The sequence below is a fragment of the Myotis myotis genome, unplaced genomic scaffold (assembly GCF_014108235.1).
Source record: "Myotis myotis isolate mMyoMyo1 unplaced genomic scaffold, mMyoMyo1.p scaffold_m19_p_6, whole genome shotgun sequence".
In the NCBI taxonomy this organism is placed as follows: Eukaryota; Metazoa; Chordata; class Mammalia; order Chiroptera; family Vespertilionidae; genus Myotis; species Myotis myotis.
Window position 1 is genome coordinate 46187971 of NW_023416368.1, and position 6320 is coordinate 46194290.

The 6320-nt window shown below is 37.3% G+C and overlaps 1 pseudogene; it reads left to right on the plus strand.

The window, feature by feature from the left end:
- The first annotated feature begins 5835 nt into the window (after positions 1-5835).
- Positions 5836-6079, plus strand: LOC118657954 (annotated as a pseudogene).
- Positions 6080-6320: the final 241 nt, after the last annotated feature.

A 6320-nucleotide genomic window follows, 5' to 3' on the forward strand; every position in this document is an offset into this window, starting at 1 on the left:
TTTTAAGGGGATAAACTCCATTTGGTAACATTTTTGTCAAAGATTATATATTTAATATATTGTTTGTTAACATTTTGCATATACAAAAACTTCAAATGACTCTTAATAAAAATGTATTGGAAATTATTCTCTTTGTGTTGGATAGCTCAAGGAAAGTTTATTACCTGTGAATAACAGGAAACTTGTGAGTATTACCAAAAGACCAATTTGCGTTGAGTGCACTGACATTATGGACAGCATACTGCACTCAGACAGTATTCCTTAACATAATACTTATTGATCTCATTAAATGTAAAAAAGAGAGAAAGTTAAACATCTAATAAAAAAAATATAATGAGTTAAAATTATTTAAAATAGCCAGACATAATTTTTTAAAAAATTCAAAAACGGTTATTTCATAGTAAAATTTAAAGATATGAATCAATATTACCACTATATTTCATGATACAGGCCTTTGTCTACAATTGTCAAATACTACAAACAAAAGTAATTTGTACCTGGCAAATAAAGAAACCTCTTCTGCTGCTCTATCAGCAAAATCAGTAAGTTGAATCTGATTTCTATGTTGGCATATTTATGATAGATGTAAAACCCTTGGGATCTACTGTCTCCCCAGCCCCCATGTAAATAACATCTTTTTAAAAAAAAAAAAAAATCATTGACAAAAATTTCTGTTAGTTGTTAAAAGACTGTGTTGACGAAAGGTCATTTTTTCCAGTGTCTGTTTTTTTCCTGATCTCATTAATACCTTTAAATAAGTCACATACTACAAATAATTAAAGAATAATGAGTCTTAGAACTCCCACAGCAACAATAGGAATGACATTTACATACCCGTTGCCCATGAATTGAATGGAAAATATAACACATATACCAAGAGATTGCAAATGAAACGAGGATGCACCTTGTGTAGAGAAACTCCATTAACAAACCTCAGAGCGGGACTCCTCTTCTTAGGGGAATAGTGAGGGAAAGTCCCCTTAGCAACCTGATGCAAACATTCAGCACAAGGAGTCCCGTGACCCCTGGGGCTGTTGTGGAAAACACCTTCAGGGGAAGACCAGAAGGAATCAGCAGCACATATCAAACAATGGAAACAACGGAAATGGTTTCCTAGGACAGTTCCTGAAGAAAAAATGCTTCCTGTCGCCTTTGCTTTCTTTGACCACCTTTAAGGCCCCCGAATCATGGCTAATATCTCATAATAATTCCAAAACCCAGCAATCATCCTGAATGCTCCCTGACTTCAGTTTGATATATTTGGTGAAGTCAGCTTAAGAGTTTCTACAGGTATTAATGTGACCAGGGGGACTTCTGAGAGCATATGAAAGTATTGTTTATATATGATAGAAAGGATCACCTGCACGCTGTGCATGGCTTAAGGAAACAGACTATGTAGGAGGCACAGTGTTGCTACAGTCCCTTATATTTCATTTCTGCCTGAGTGAAAAGTGTCTCTGGCGGGCCGATCTGTTACAGTGTAATGCATAACTGTGAAGGGGAAGGAGCACTGAGCTACATTTATCCCTACAGCACTCAAGTGGAACCATCATAAGAAAGCTAGGGGTCCTAACCTCGCATGCAGTATAAATGATAAATGTATCCTAATGCTTCCTCTTTGTGTTTTCGGTGTCCCATGGCTTTGATGTATATATTGGGTTATAGGACCCATATCTTTAAGATCGCTGACAAGACGTCTGGCACAGTACTTTCATATTTTATGACTTACTGAACTATGATTTCAAATTTCTTCAGCACATCAACATACTAAGTGAGGGGGCCAGAATTATTGTTTCATTATGTTTCACTGAGCTGTGCGTCATTTCATGTACACAGGCATGAAAAGAGTCCTGGCTTTAAATTTGCACCCACGAGACCTGAAAACAAAACAATTAAAATTAAATGATCCCCCCAATGCCTTAAAACTAAGGAGATGATTAAAAACTGCTGTTTGTGAGGCAAGTAAATACGGGAAATCTGTTTACTGCACTATGAGTACCTCAAAGGAATTCTTGCATGCTGTGTGCCTGAAGTGATGTGTTTGAGGGACAAGTTTTGTTTGTTTGCTTGTTTGTTTTAGTTTAGATTAGCAAACAAAACTGTTATAAAAAAAGCCCACACAGCCCTAGCTGGTTTGGCTCAATGGATAGAGCGTCAGCCTGCGGACTGAAGGGTCCCAGGTTCCATGCCGGCCAAGGGCACATGCCTAGCTTGCGGGCTCGATCCCCAGTAGGGGGCGTGCAGGAGGCAACCAATCAATGATTCTCTCTCACTCTCTCTCTCTCTCTCTCTCTCTCTCTCTCTCTCTCTCTCCCCCTTCCTCTCTAAAGTCAATAATATATATATATATATTTAAAAGAGCCTACAGAAATATAGGAGCTCAGGTGTATTTAGGGTTAGCACAGAGTTCAGAACACTTAGTTGGCTTTTGTGGTTCCCTTAATGTACAGTCCATACAAATGCTATGACTACTAATGGAGCTACTAGATAACAGACACTTCTGTTTGACCTACATTTATACATATGTAGAATTCTGTGTTACTGGCTATAACCTGTAAAAATCCTCTTGCCTCAGTATCCAAAATGTGACATTTGTATCTGTGGGAACTCCTTTCATTGGAAAGAAAATATCAAAACTTCTAGTGTTGTTTTTATTTTTAATCTAGAATATACACAGATTAGCTATGGTATGGTAAATTCACAGTTTGTGAAGAACTGATGTAGTGTTAACTGAATTAACCATTACAATTTGTCCAAAGGTCATGATAGGTTTCTGGATAGTGAAGACATTATCAAATATAACAAAGTATTGCAAAAACACAAGGGCAAATAACTGAACTAAATCTTCTTCTATTACTAAAACCCTGATTTAAAATCTTACTGTATACATCATATTATGAAGTAGAAATGATAACCAGTGGCTTATAGCTGATAATAACTCATACAAAACATCTACAAATATTATTTGAAGTGCAAAATTATATCTTTCTTTAATAATGATGAAACTCTCTCTCCTTGTGTTTTGTACATTTTCCATTCATACAAAAACAGATTTCCAAATTTGCTGACTCTGTGATGACAGGTATTCTTTTGAGTGGGTATAAATAAAAGAAAAACACATTTATTCTATTTCTTCAAGGTAAAGATATTTTTAACCATGAGTGAGAAAATAACTACCTTTAAGAGGAACCTAATTTTCTTTCTAGATTGGTGATATGGAGTGTACTTAAAGATGCTTTCATTGAAATGATATGTTGTTGCTAATGACAATAAGTTGTATTACATATTGTGATAGGTTGAATTGTCTTTCCCCGAAAGATATTAACATGCTAATCCTAGTATCTGTGAATATAATCTTATTTGGAAATAAGATCTTTGCAGATGACCAAGTTAAGCTGAGGTCATTAGGTGGACCATATGACTGATGTCCTCATATAAAGGGGAAATTTGGACAGAGATGTACAGAGGGAAGATGATCTGAAGATGCACAGAAAACGCCATCTACAAATCAATTTATGCCTGATGCTACCCGAAATGAGGAGAGAGATATGAACAGGTGTTTCCTCACAGCCTTCAGAACAACCCAGCTTGCTCATACCTTGATCTCAGACAACCAGCCTCCAGAGCTGTAAGGCAATACATATCTGTTGCTTAAACCATGCAGTTTGTGGTGCTTTGATACAACAGCTCTAGAAAATTAATACACATATAAAAATTCATACATGCATGTTACAAAAAATTTATAGGTATAATTTTCTAAGCTATTAGATTTCTTTGAAATAAAAAGTTTGATGGACTTTGGCCCAACTGGTGTGGCTAAGTAGTTGAGTTTCAACTTATGAACCAAGACATCACAGTTCGATACCTGGTGAGGGCACATGCCCAGGTTGTGGGCTCCATTCTTATTTAAGGCTGTGCAGGAGGTAGCTGATTGTTGATTCTCTCTCATCATTGATGTTTCTATCTCTCTCTCCCTCTCCCTTCCTCTCTGAAGTCAATTAAAATATATTTTTAAAAAGTTTGGTCGATTTTGAATCACTTGCTAAATATGCAAAAACAATACTTTCAGGCTAATTTGCAAGAATTTACAATGTCAGAAAAAGATGAAAACTGAATAGCTGAATTACATTAAGTATCTTGCATGGGATTGAATATAATAATCTTATAACTGTAAGTGCAGACAATGATGCACTTTCTCTATTTGGATTTAGGCTCAACTTCACTAGCTATTAGGGAAATGTAAATCAAAACTACAATGAGATACACCTCACACCTATTAGAATGGCTATTATCAATAAGACAAGTAATAACAAATGTTGGAGAAGTTGTGGAGAAAAAGGAACCCTCATTCACTGCTGGTGGGAATGGAAACTGGTGCAGCCACTATGGAAAACAGTATGGAGGCTCCTCAAAATTTAAGAATAGAGTTATCAGCCCTAACTGGTTTGATTCAATGGATAGAGGGTTGGCCTGTAGACTGAAGGATCCCGGGTTTGATTCAAGTCAAGGGCATGTACCTCAGTTGCAGGCTCCTTCTCGGCCCAGACCCTGGTCGGGGTGCATGCAGGAGGCAACCGATGGATGTATTTCTCTCACATTCCTTTTTCTCTCTGTCTTTCCCTCTCTCTTTCTCGCTCTAAAAATTAATAAAAAAAATATCCTCCAGTGAGGATTAAACAAACAAACAAACAAACAAACAAAAAAGAGTTATCATATGATCTAGTAACCTCTCTTCTGGGTATCTCCACCCAAAATGTGAAAACATTTATTCACAAAGACATATGCATCCCTATGTTCATTGCAGCTTTATTCACAGTGGCCAAGATGTAGAAACAACAAAAGTGTCCTTTGATAGATGATTGGGTATAGAAGATGTGTTACATATTTACAATGGAACACTACTCAGCCATAATAAAAGATGAGCTGATACTATTTGAGACAACACGGATGGATCTTAAGAATATCATGCTAAATGAAATAAGTCAGACAGAAAGAGTCATATGATTTCACTCATAGGTGGGATATAAAACAAAGGAACAAATAAGACAAACAAACAAAAATAGTAGTATTACTTAAAATAGCTAAGATCTGGAAACAGCACAAGTGCTCATCAGGTGAGTGGATTAAAACAGCTGTAGTACATTTACACAACAGAATACTACACCGCTTTAAAAAGGGAGGATCTCTTACCCTTTGAGACAGCATGGGTGGATCTGGAGATTATTATGCTGAGCTAAATAAACCAGTCAGAGAAAGACAAATACCACATGATCTCACTTATATGTGGAATCTAATGAATAAAATAAACTGATGAACAAAATTGTACCATAGACATAGAAGCATGGAACTGACAGATTTCAGAGGGAAAGTAGGAGGAAGGGCAGGAAGGGATCAATCAAAGAACGTAGAGCATGCATAGTCCATGGACACAGGCAGTAGACAGGTGAAGGCCTGGGGTGGGGAGGGAGACTGATGAAGGGGGGCAAAGGGGGAAAAACAGGGGACATCTGTACTACTTTCAACAAAATGAATTTTTTTTTAAATTCATAGACAGACAACAGTACGGTGGTTACCAGAAGGAAAGGGGGTCAAATATAAAGTGATGGAAGCAAATTTGACTTTGGGTAGTGGGCATACAATGCAATATAGGGATGATGTATCATAAAATTGTACACTTGAAACATACTTTTATGCACCAATGTCACACCAATAAATTTAATAAAAATTTAAAAAAGTTAAGATATCACGAAAAGTTTCGAGTTCCGACCCTCGCGTCACTGCCCCGCGGGACCCGCGACCTGCTACTGACCAATCTGCCGGGCACTCGCGTGCACCATGTCCAGTTCCTCCAGCATCACCTCTATGAAGAAAGTGGTTCAACAGCTCAGGCTGGAGGCCGGCTCAACCGCATGCAGATTCCCAGGCAGCGGCAGATGTGAAACAATTCTGCCTGCAGAATGCTCAACAGGACCCCCTGCTGACTGGAGTATCTTCCAGTACCAATCCCTTCAGACCCCAGAAAGTTTGTTCCTTTTGTAGTAAAATGATTTTTGAAGGTGTTCTAAACCACGTTTCTTGAACCGGTGAATATTCAAAGAAAACTCAATCTGAAGCCTGTACAAAAAGCTTACCCTATAACATGTGCCATACTACACAAACTTCTGCTTTTGTCAATCCTTAACACCTACCTCTCTGAATTTTCATGAACTGCTATTTCACAAGAATGATTATTTTATATACACTGGCAGCATCATACAAATAAAATACTTAGTATAAAAAAAGTAAGATATCACTGTAAGATAGCTGTTTCTCCCATGGAA